Source organism: Xenopus tropicalis, chromosome 3 (genome assembly GCF_000004195.4).
Source record: "Xenopus tropicalis strain Nigerian chromosome 3, UCB_Xtro_10.0, whole genome shotgun sequence".
Taxonomy (NCBI): Eukaryota; Metazoa; Chordata; class Amphibia; order Anura; family Pipidae; genus Xenopus; species Xenopus tropicalis.
In genome coordinates, this window is record NC_030679.2 from 20809048 (window position 1) to 20822407 (window position 13360).

Sequence of the window (13360 nt, forward strand, 5' to 3'; positions counted from 1 at the left end):
ATATTGTTATGAATATATTATTACAAGGCAGTTACCTTAAATGGCACTGGAATTTCATCCATTATGCAACCCAGATTCCACATAGTGATATGAATATTTTTTTAAGAACAATGGACTTTAATGTGTTAGCCCCAACAATGCCGTGGCCTAAAATGTAAGCCTTTTAACCTGGGCCACTTGCACCTCCACCATTTTTTCTGTGCTCCCATGTGTCCCTAATAGTTGCTTTGTTGTTTACAGAATAGGCACTAGGGGCAAGGTTATAGGAAGAAGCCAGCATTCTTAGAAACTCAACTTCCAGGAGGCAACATAGGAAGCATACCGGGACTATTTCAGAGAACTGCACACTACCCATACTCTGACCACTTGGGCTGTTTTGAAGATAAATCCAGAGCACCAACCCTGCAAACACTCTTTGTTGAGGAGTTTTGCTGCACCCCATTATTATTAGCCATTATGCTAGCCATCACATAAAGTGCTACAGAAGCACAGATATCTAGCCCAGTGGTTAGACACTGGGCTCAACAGGTTTTTTTGACCCAATTGATGCTTCTCCTTTAAAGTAACTTATAGTATGTTATAGAATGGTCAATTATAAGCAATGTTTCAGTTGGTCTACATTATTTATCTTTTATAGTTTTTAGTTTTTTTTTTTTTTTATCTTCAATTCAATTGGGGGTTACTGACCCCAGCAGCCAAGAAACTATTGTTCTGAAAGACTACAATTTTATTGATACTTTTTTATTACGTGTTTTTCTCTTTAGGTCCTCTCCTATAAATATTATTAGTCTCTCATTCAAACCAGTCCCTGGTTGCCAGGGTAATTTTAACCCTAGCAACCAGATAACTGCTGAAATTCCAAAATGGAGAGCTACTAAACAAAAAGTGAAATAGTTAAAATATGAAGACCAATTGCAAATTGTCTCAGAATATAACTCTCTACATCATACTAAAAGTTAACTCTAAGGTGAACTACTGAGCCATAAGTAGCTCTTATTCGCCATGCAGAAGCCATTACTTGGCAATCATTATGCTGAAGAGCTGACTCTGTGGTTCCCTAATTCCAATTATTGCTCTCCTGCAGGCATTACCAAGACCCATGTGTTAGTGTTTTTTTCCCCAGTGTGCTGGGAATATGTGCCTGCTGCAAATGAGTCAGGAGCAGCCTCCTCGCTTTGCCTCTCTGCCTGTGTTGTTGCTGTTTGAAAGCACAACAACCAAAACAATGTAAAGAGCTGCAATCAACTGGCAATTCAGATACGGTCAGGAGAATTACAGAGAGACACTACACAGCCCAACCTTTTAATTATTGTAATTAAATCCCTGCTTATTGCTGCCAGAACATTAGCTGGCGGAGATTCAGCCAGCAACAATCATACTCTGACTGCATGTTGATGACGGGGCTTTGGCATGAATTTCAACTTTCTGCTATGATAGCTGATACCAAAAGGAATTAGTATTTGTCATATACAAGGATTTTATAGTCCTAGCCCTATCTGTGCTTAGATGTTTCATTGTGAGCAGAACAATTCTGCAAAAGTCTCCTGTATATTAGAGCATTCATAAATGAAGATGCTTTAACAAACATAATAGTTTGGGAAACTGAATAGAAGCCCATGGAGGATTTAGGGAGGAACTTAAAGTAATGTATCTGTTACACAATGTTTGGTATGCAGGAGGAACAAATTGCACAATATCTAAAGTGATTTAGTGTATTTAGACATTTGCATCACCCAGGGAACAGTTGACAGGAATCAATTAGTCGGACAATACTGGCTCTGCAGCCCAACAAATGACTTTGGTTAGATTCCAATGTATATAGTAGAGGGTGTGCAAGGCCCATCAGGGCTGCTACCCCAGGGGCCCCCACATCCCGTAAGGGGAGGGCAGCAGGGAGCAGCAGGTCTGGGCCAGTGGGGCCACAAGGACTAAGGCCCTCGTGTTTTTTTTCTCTGTGTCCTGCCAGCCCAGTCCGACTCTGATATAGTTCTATTGTCAAACATAATTGCTAAGCAGCATCAGCTCTTCTATAATTTAAACTTTATGATTTCTGGTATAGCTAAACTTGGCACATTTATTTCAGTTACTGTGATAGAAACAGTAAACTGGTGCACACTCAGCACAAGGTAGCGCTTAAACAGTTAAAGGGGGTGTTCACCTTTAAATTCACTGATGTAAAGAGTGGAATGATGAACAATGATGTAAAGAGTGGAATTCTGAGACAATTTGCAGTTGGTCTTTTTTGTTCAGCAGCTCGCCACTTTGGAATTTCAGAAGCTAAATGTTTGCTACCAGAGCAGCCAGGCACTGGTTTGAATGAGAGACTGTAAGAAGAAGAATAGAAGAGGGCCTGAACAGAGGATAAATAATAAAATGTAACAATAACAAGTGTAATAATAATGTAATAATAATGAAACAATTAAAAAAGAAATGAAATGTGCAGACCTCCGCTCATAAAGCAAAGTGATCATTTGTCAGCAGTTCTATACCTGACATTAGAGATCATTTACTTACACGAAGACAATGGGCAAAGTACAAAAAACAGCTGCAATCTGCCTTATTTTTGCTCTTTACACACTGCTTTCCTCTGGTCCTCGGGTCTGAAAGTATTTAGCAGGACCCCATACCCTTCCAGCATATGCACTTACTCCCTCTAGGGTTTTATTTCAATGTATCCATGTTGGGAATGGCATTTTGTTATTATTGATTTTAACCTGCTTTGTATAATATATTGATATTTCCAGCTGATATTCTCACAGTGAGCATGTAATTGGGGTGTGCTACTCCTTACCCTATTGAATATTCCATTCTGCCATGTGATGGATGCAGGATGGTGTGGCATAGGCGATGGTGTGGCATAGGCCTTAGGTTTACATTCAGGGTACAGTAATATAAACATAAATAATGACTAATACAACATTTTTCTTAATACCCTACCCTGCTGTAGTAAATGCAGGGATTTGCTCCAAAGTTATATTTTTGAAGGGATTCTGTCATGATTTTTATGGTGTACTTTTTATTTCTAAATTACGCTGTTAACATAGCAAATAATTCACTCTACCATTTAAAATGTTATTTTTGAACCAACAAATGTATGTTTTTTAGTTGTAATATTGGTGTGTAGGTGCCATCTCAGTGAATTGTGCCTGAGTCTGAGCTTTCAGAAGGAGCCAGCACAAATCCCAATGTCCCCACCTACGAGTGGGCGAATTAGAACGCCGGTAATAGGCACAGTTGGTTCAGGGACCACATCAATGAGCCGATGTGGTCCCTGATCCGACTAAATTTTTTAACCTGCCCGATTGATATCTGCCTGATTTTTGATAAGCTGGCGAATCGGTCTGAGGGACCAATATTGGAAGCTACAATAGGCCCATGCCACGTTAAGAACTGTTTTCAGGTACCCTATTGTTTCTCCTACTCCCATGTACCTGGAGGAGTCCCAAGCCGGATTTGGATTTCTTACTATTGAGTGCTATTCTGATACCTACTGGGAGCTGCTATCTTTCTCCCTTCCCATTGTTCTGATCGTCTGCTGGGGGTGAAAGGGAAGGGGGATAATATCACTCCAACTTGCAGCTCAGCAGTAAAGTGTGACTGAAGTTTATGGCGAGCCTCATGTGAAGTTGCAAAATTAAATTTAAAAAAATCTTTTTGCCTTTTTGAAAACAGGATTTTAAAGCAGATTTCAATGGCCCATCTCCATGCTGCCATCTTGCTTTCCTATACACACTCTCCCATAGTTTCTATCTCTCTCTAGAAAAGAGATAATAATAATTTGACACTCACTACCGTGTCCAAAAGCAGCTCTGGTTTCAAAGTGATTCAGTCCTGCAGTACATGTTTATATTGTTGCTTTATTATCCTCTATTTGTTACTGTTTTCATACTATATTGAGGGAATATTTAGTCCTACTACAATTCTTGCCCCTTAGTCCACTTGCCCTTTACACTCTGTATTGCCTCTTTCATAAGATACATAGAAACTAGTGTATTATGTATATCTGGGCAACATGCAGGAATTTGCCCATTGGCATTTCCCAATGTCTCTTTACAACAACACATTCAGCCCTATCCCAAGGGAGCTGTGCCAGCTGCTGCCAGCATTTGAGGGAAGGATATCTGTGCTAAGTCACATCTGACTGCATCAGGGGCCGGTCACAGCCATCATCTTCTCAGGCGCCCTATTGTCCGTTTGTGTGCAAAGAGGAGATTGCAGCTGACCTTTGCCAAGATTTGCACACTGTTTGACTTCCGTCCAAGATCTTTCAGTACCTTTTTAAGCTTCAAAAGGATCAGTAATTGTTATGGCAGGAACTGAGGAACAGATAATATTGAATATACACACAAGTGTCTGAAGCCTAATAAGGTAATGAAAGTGAAAGAACAGCATATTATGTTTAATGAGCATTTCCTACTAAGCCTAACTATGATAGTAAGGGCCCCCATGATTTATAATGGTTGCTAGAAATAAAATATAACTTGAAGTCAAGCCAAAAATGAGTCCCCTCCCCTGCTATAAAAAAAGATATACAGCATCTCAAAAGCATATATATATGGCACCAAGCTCTTTATTGCAGACTAACCCTTCCATTAGTTTCTTTGTCTAATTCCCTATTTATTTAGTGCTATCCGTCCCTATTTGTGTAGGGGAATTAAACCAGAACAGACTCTATATATTAGATGCAAATAAAAGCAGAGCAGGCATAGAAACTCTATCCCTCCCCCCAAACTCACTCACTGTGTCCTCTTTATTCGCTTACCCTATAACATGTGTTTTTCAGGTATAAGAGACATTCATTCTGAGACCAGGTTATTATTGATTTTATAATATTTATTTTTTAATGTAGGCCTCATCCTATTCCTCATCAAAAAATGTTATGATGTAACGTATTCAGCACATTTGCAATTTAGATTTTTTTTGTTGTTAGTGGTCTCTGAGATATTAGCAGGTTAGCCTGCTTTTACCAGGCTTTTGACTCAAACAGCTCTCTTTCAGGGTTAGTAACCCTAGGGGAGAAGACACACAGAGCTACTAGTAGCAGCTACTTTTTTCATGGCTACAAAATGCCATAAAATACCCTGCCATAGACAATACTGAGAATTTCCTCTGCTAAGACACACGTAGAGACAATTATCAGTAAATGATCAGCATTGTCTGTTTTAGTAGCTGTGACAAATAGCTGCTACTAGTAGCTCCGTGTGTATTTGCTAACTGTTAATACACATTCTATGCACTCAGTTAACAATCTTTGCTAAAGTAAGTTTACATCAATTCATATTTTGACTTTAGGTCCATTATTAGTTATTCATACCACTTTCTAGTGCTCAGGTAGTATAGCACTAGCACCTAGATAACTAATAAAGTTAAAATTTGCAATGGTCTGCAGGATACTATAAGCTTATTTTCAGGTAGACCCTTTAAATGCACTAGCCCAGTCTTTGGGTAGACATTGAACTAATGTACTGTACTTCTGAGAGACTTGCTGACTATTGTGGAAGTGAAATCCCTGGCATTGATTGTAGTTTTTGCCTCCCTCAGTAGCTGAATTTCTGGATTTTAAAATGGAATTTCAGCTCTGCTAGTGTAGCGAATGCTCTGCACACAGTCCATTACTGCCCACCGGCAGCAGCAGAGGGATGTCCAGAAGCACCAGAGATCTATGACTACACCCATTTACACCTTGATCTTGCCCCCAGTGCTTCTGGGTGACTACTGAAAATTCTGGATAGGTTTATGCTTGCTACAGGCATGCCAATGTCACAACCTAACCCATAAGCACAATCCTGAATTCTCAAAATCCACTTGATCCTTGGGCCTGGTTTCTACTCAGCACCACTTACAGTATGCACAACCACTCACTTATCTATGGCTGCTATTGGGGTACAGATGCACAGCTGCTTTAAGGTACCAGTGGGCTCAGAGCAAAGATCTTATTGGTGGGCCCCCACAGTTACCTCAAAATAAAAAGGACTACCCTCAAGCAGGAGAACTTGAATATATTAAGGCAAGAAATAAATAAATAGCCTATTCTTATAGCAAAGTAGGTACACTGCCCTGGCCCAGCAGCGTTGCAAGCAGATAAACCAGGGGGCTCAAACTCAATTTACCTGGGGGCCGCAGGAGGCAAAGTCAGGATGAGGCTGGGCCGCATAAGGGATTTCACAAAAAAAAGTCGGGAGCTGCTGATTGTGGAAATGACGTTATGCCATCATAACAGTTATTATGGGAAGACGTTCTGTGTGCACAATTAGCTCCTTACGTCTTCCCATAATAACTGTTATGATGGCATAACGTCATTTCCGCAATCAGCAGCTCCCGCCCGCCGTGCCTTGCATTATCCCTTGAATCGCAATAAAAATCGCGATCCATTCATTCGGCGTTGGTGCGGGCCACAAAATATTGTACCGAGGGCCGCAAATGGCCCGCGGGCCGCGAGTTTGAGACCCCTGAGATAAACCATCACAAGTACAAGCCTTTCATTTGAAAAATATCCCTAGGTACATGTGTTCTAAATAGAAGATTAAAGTAAATACAGTAGTTATGTTGAGTTCTTTCAGCTAATTCAAAGAGGGGCCTGTCGTTCCTAGGGGATGTTCCAGTCATAGCAGATGAAAGGTCTGATGGTGTGCCCCCAGTCTTGGTGGACCCTGGGCAATTGCCCCTTTGGCCCATTTACTAAAAGGGCCCTGCACAGGTGTGATACCCATACTGTGCAACTGAACTTGGCTGAACATAGTGGATAAAGTGCAGGAATGCTCCTCCAGCGCTCTCTGCGCATTTGTACTAGCACTGCAGCGTTTACTTAACCAATTGCAGACAGGGGTGGGTCACTGAGCAATAACCTAAGGCTTACGTTCTGCTTACTTATTTTTATAAGTATTAAGGATTGCAACCCACATTCCTCTTTTGCGGCTTTAAACCTGTATTCTTCTTATGTAGCCTACAGGAAGGAGGTGAATTATATGGTGGCTTTAAGCCCTATTCATCTGGTTTGTGTTAAATATAGGTTATGCTGCCCTTATAAAATGTCTCTGGAAGGTCAATAGCCCTTACCAAATGCAAGAATGGTTATAACAAGTGCACACACACATGTACACTTACATTTTTGAAGCATATTTATTTGACTTGACTCGATGCAGAAAGTTATTTTTTATTATGGTGTCTCGTACTGGTAGCTGCAGCCCCCCAGCATGGAAGGTAGATACATTTATGTGTCAGTCAATAGAGCTTCAGCTGTTAAGCTGCACAATATTTCATTCATGAATAAAGGTTCATTTGCATGGAGAAGCCACATTCCTCCACTTGCAGCTCTAGTGATTCAATCACTCGTGTAAACATCAGTCTGCCTGCTGTCATCTCCATGTGTCCCTTGGGTGAACTGAGCCACGGGGCTCACATGTGAGCATTCAAATCTTTATGGCACAAACACCCCTATAAATTAGCCGTAAGGCAGCAGTGCCTACAAAATCATGTTTCTTCCTGTCACGGATACACAAGAGCAAAGTAGCTACAGTACAGCAGGGCTTTAGGCTTCAGATAAAACTCAGCAGATACCTAAACACAATACATACCTGTTGTGCAGGGATGGTCTTCATTAAAGAGATACTGAAACCAGAAATGCCATATTTTGTACATCTATCATAATGTTGTCTTTCCATGCCAGTTATAATTTTGCCTTAAAAGTATTTGCCCAATTTTTTTACATTAACCATCTGACTCCCATGTTCCTCTATAAGGAGGCTGCCATATTTGTGCAGCAGTAGGCCTTTAGCATTAGAAGCTACAACTGACTGGCTGAGAAGGGACAGTCAGGTTGGCAAAACAGTCAGCTCCCAACCCGTAACTGACCCGAACCCTTTCCTCCCTCTATTTATAGACCTGTGCCCGCCCCACAATGATGTCACAAAAGGAGGCGGGGCATGCCAGGTGCGCGCCTATAAATAAGAGAGCCATAAGAGGAATCCGGCAATGTAAGGTTGTGGGCGGGGAGGGTGAGCAGAAGCGCTCGACCTGAACCTGCCCGCAACCCGCAGTTGATCCGGGACCCGCGGGTATCGGGCCAACCCACACATCACTATTATCTATTTGTTATTGTATACTATATGTTCTATAAGCAATCATTTTTGCAAAGTGAAACAGTTATCCAAAGGGAAACCCATTACCAGAAAGCTCCAAATTACAAAGACCATCTCCTATAGACATCATTATAAGCAAATAATCCAGTTTTTAAATATGATTTCATTTTTTCTGTAATAATAAGACAGTACCTAGTACTTGATCCCAACTAAGATATAATAAATCCTTATTGGAGGCAAAACAATCCTTTTGGGGTTCATTCATGTTTAAGTGATATTTTAGTAGACTTAAGGTATGGAGATACAAATTATGGGAAGATCCCTGACCTGGAAAATCCAAGGTCCCGATCATTCTGCATAAGGTCCCATACTTATACTAACCCATTTTTTAGAGCAGCGCATAGATCCAACACTAGATGTAACTGTAAGAAAAAAACATTGTCATACTTACCAAGATTTTCTTTTCCTGGCCATCAACCTTTTCAACATGGAGCTTATTAAAAAGCAAAAACAAAAAATTTTGGAGAGCATATTGACAGTAGGGATAACAATGATTTTCTATTTTTCTGGCTATCCTTCGTTAACATGGAAACATGGAAAAAACATACTGATTGGACACACCAAACAAAAATAATGTTGAAATGTAATTTCAAGAATAGAAGTTTGAATAAATGCTTGCCCTCATTGAGCTTTAAAAGGTGCAAGAACATTCAATTAGTAATGCTTCATTCGTATATTAGGAGTAGCCTCTGTAGAAACATTTGCCTGTGATGCCCAAGAGGCCATGACACTGAAAGTGGAATCAGGTGGAAGTCTTCATGTTAAATAGTTCCTTATAGGCTGTCGAAACGGTCTTCATGTTAAATAGTTTCTTATAGGCTGTCTAAATGGTCTTCATGTTAAATAGTTCCTTATAGGCTGCCTAAATGGTCTTCACAATCCAAAAGCTGAAGGTTGGTCTTCATATGGCTTTACCCTCTCTTTTTCCAGCTGGGATAACAAACAATAGTTTTTAATTTTCAGGTTTCTTCTGAACTTCTAATATAAATATAAATCTCTAGACGTATATTGGAATTCTCTAGTCTAGACATCTTTTAAAATCTAGAGATGACTCTTTAGTTGGTACATCCATTCAATTAGTACATTCAGTGGAAGTGCATTCTTGAACTTTAGAAAAGCTGGAAAGATAACTTGGAACTCCACAATGGTGTATAGGACTCCTGAGTGATTCTAGGTCTAGATCTCCTGAGCATGCAGATTGAAAATATTTACTTCTAACCTAAGGAATCATTGAAGAGTTCTAGCCATGCTGGTTTCTGCAGGGGATAACCCTTCCATATGTTGCTGGTTATTGTCCTCTATGTTCAATTTTCCTTGCAAATTCTGGATATAAGAATCATTTGGGACCAATTCTGTTTGTGAGGATTCCACTGGTTCAGAAATGTGGATTGAATTGGTCTCATTAACTACTTGGCCCACTTGACCAAACTTTAATTGTAGGTAAGGAGACCCAGAAGGCTCACAGAAATAGCAGTTTAATCATAAAATCTGTGACACTGAAAACAGTTTGAGCTATCAAAGGTTTCTAGACAGATCATCCTCTACAATAGAATAACCTTTTTTCCAACCCTCTATTCTCAAACTTTCTTATGCAATCTTTTACCCCTTAGAGCATTTTTTATAGCAGGCTTGACAGCGTCATGTTTTTCTCTTTCTCTCCTGTATTTATTGGGCTCATCAGGGGCAGAAGTGCTAAGAAAAATGAAGGCAGATGACATATAACTAGTGTTAGTGGTAAACACAGAAGTTCTTTTAAAGATACACAGGAACAGGTGAATCATAAAAAATAATTTGCCCTTAACACCGCACCAGCTCTTCAGGAGTCAAATAAGTGACATGGAACAGGCAGGTGAGGGCTTTATAGGTTTTGGCCCTTGCTTCTGTTGATGTAAACTTGCAATTGGGAAAAACCTATCTGTATTTATTTCCACACTGACTGAGGATGGACTGGGAAAGAATGTTTAATCAGGCACATCAGTTTAGCCACTGTGCCTCGGAGGAGTCAAAATCAAATCCCCTGTCCCACATACACATGATATTCTTTATCTTTTGGCCTGGCACAAACCATAGTGCACACTCATTAACCCTCACTCCCTCCATGGTCCGTTTTATCAGGTGCCAGTTAAGTTGTGAAGGTGGCATACTTCCTTACATTTGGCCAATTTAAGCCCCACCCCTGTATGTGAGTGTATAGATAGGTCAGTATGGGTCTGTATGTGAGTGGATAGATAGGTCAGTATGGGTCTGTATGTGAGTGGATAGATAGGTCAGTATGGGTCTGTATGTGAGTGGATAGATAGGTCAGTATGGGTCTGTATGTGAGTGTATAGATAGGTCAGTATGGGTCTGTATGTGAGTGGATAGATAGGTCAGTATGAGTCTGTATGTGAGTGGATAGATAGGTCAGTGTGGGTCTGTATGTGAGTGGATAGATAGGTCAGTATGGGTCTGTATGTGAGTGTATATATAGGTCAGTGTGGGTCTGTATGTGAGTGTATAGATAGGTCAGTATGGGTCTGTATGTGAGTGGATAGATAGGTCAGTATGGGTCTGTATGTGAGTGGATAGATAGGTCAGTGTGGGTCTGTATGTGAGTGTATAGATAGGTCAGTATGGGTCTGTATGTGAGTGGATAGATAGGTCAGTATGGGTCTGTATGTGAGTGGATAGATAGGTCAGTATGGGTCTGTATGTGAGTGGATAGATAGGTCAGTGTGGGTCTGTATGTGAGTGTACAGATAGGTCAGTATGGGTCTGTATGTGAGTGGATAGATAGGTCAGTATGGGTCTGTATGTGAGTGTATAGGATAGGTCAGTATGGGTCTGTATGTGAGTGGATAGATAGGTCAGTATGGGTCTGTATGTGAGTGTATAGGATAGGTCAGTATGGGTCTGTATGTGAGTGGATAGATAGGTCAGTGTGGGTCTGTATGTGAGTGGATAGATAGGTCAGTATGGGTCTGTATGTGAGTGTATAGGATAGGTCAGTATGGGTCTGTATGTGAGTGGATAGATAGGTCAGTGTGGGTCTGTATGTGAGTGGATAGATAGGTCAGTATGGGTCTGTATGTGAGTGGATAGATAGGTCAGTATGAGTCTGTATGTGAGTGTATAGATAAGTCAGTATGGGTCTGTATGTGAGTGTATAGATAGGTCAGTATGGGTCTGTATGTGAATGTATAGATAGGTCAGTATAGGTCTGTATGTGAGTGTATCGATAGGTCAGTGTGGGTCTGTATGTGAGTGTATAGATAGGTCAGTATGGGTCTGTATGTAAGTGTATCGATAGGTCAGTATGGGTCTGTATGTGAGTGTATAGATAGGTCAGTATGGGTCTGTATGTGAGTGTATCGATAGGTCAGTGTGGGTCTGTATGTGAGTGTATAGATAGGTCAGTATGGGTCTGTATGTAAGTGGATAGATAGGTCAGTATGGGTCTGTATGTGAGTGTAGGGTCCGTTTTATCAGATGCCAGTTAAGTTGTGAAGGTGGCATACTTCCTTACATTTGGCCAATTTAAGCCCCACCCCTGTATGTGAGTGTATAGATAGGTCAGTATGGGTCTGTATGGGAGTTTATATATAGGTCAGTGTGGGTCTGTATGTGAGTGTATAGATAGGTCAGTATGGGTCTTTATGGGAGTTTATATATAGGTCAGTGTGGGTCTGTATGTGAGTGTATAGCTAGGTCAGTATGGCTCTGTATGTGAGTGGATAGATAGGTCAGTATGGGTCTGTATGTGAGTGGATAGATAGGTCAGTATGGGTCTGTATGTGAGTGTATAGGATAGGTCAGTATGGGTCTGTATGTGAGTGGATAGATAGGTCAGTGTGGGTCTGTATGTGAGTGGATAGATAGGTCAGTATGGGTCTGTATGTGAGTGGATAGATAGGTCAGTATGAGTCTGTATGTGAGTGTATAGATAAGTCAGTATGGGTCTGTATGTGAGTGTATAGATAGGTCAGTATGGGTCTGTATGTGAATGTATAGATAGGTCAGTATAGGTCTGTATGTGAGTGTATCGATAGGTCAGTGTGGGTCTGTATGTGAGTGTATAGATAGGTCAGTATGGGTCTGTATGTGAGTGTATAGATAGGTCAGTGTGGGTCTGTATGTGAGTGTATCGATAGGTCAGTATGGGTCTGTATGTGAGTGTATAGATAGGTCAGTATGGGTCTGTATGTGAGTGGATAGATAGGTCAGTATGGGTCTGTATGTGAGTGTATAGATAGGTCAGTGTGGGTCTGTATGTAAGTGTATCGATAGGTCAGTATGGGTCTGTATGTGAGTGTATAGATAGGTCAGTATGGGTCTGTATGTGAGTGGATAGATAGGTCAGTATGGGTCTGTATGTGAGTGGATAGATAGGTCAGTATGGGTCTGTATGTAAGTGTATCGATAGGTCAGTATGGGTCTGTATGTGAGTGTATAGATAGGTCAGTATGGGTCTGTATGTGAGTGTATCGATAGGTCAGTGTGGGTCTGTATGTGAGTGTATAGATAGGTCAGTATGGGTCTGTATGTGAGTGGATAGATAGGTCAGTATGGGTCTGTATGTGAGTGTAGGGTCCGTTTTATCAGATGCCAGTTAAGTTGTGAAGGTGGCATACTTCCTTACATTTGGCCAATTTAAGCCCCACCCCTGTATGTGAGTGTATAGATAGGTCAGTATGGGTCTGTATGGGAGTTTATATATAGGTCAGTGTGGGTCTGTATGTGAGTGTATAGATAGGTCAGTATGGGTCTTTATGGGAGTTTATATATAGGTCAGTGTGGGTCTGTATGTGAGTGTATAGCTAGGTCAGTATGGGTCTGTATGTGAGTGGATAGATAGGTCAGTATGGGTCTGTATGTGAGTGGATAGATAGGTCAGTATGGGTCTGTATGTGAGTGGATAGATAGGTCAGTATGGGTCTGTATGTGAGTGGATAGATAGGTCAGTATGGGTCTGTATGTGAGTGGATAGATAGGTCAGTATGGGTCTGTATGTGAGTGGATAGATAGGTCAGTATGGGTCTGTATGTGAGTGGATAGATAGGTCAGTATGGGTCTGTATGTGAGTAGATAGATAGGTCAGTATGGGTCTGTATGTGAGTGGATAGATAGGTCAGTATGGGTCTGTATGTGAGTGTATAGCTAGGTCAGTATAGGTTTGTGTGTATTGGTGTTTGCTTGGAAAGGTTGAACTTGACAGACTTTGGTCTTTTTTCAACCCAACTTAA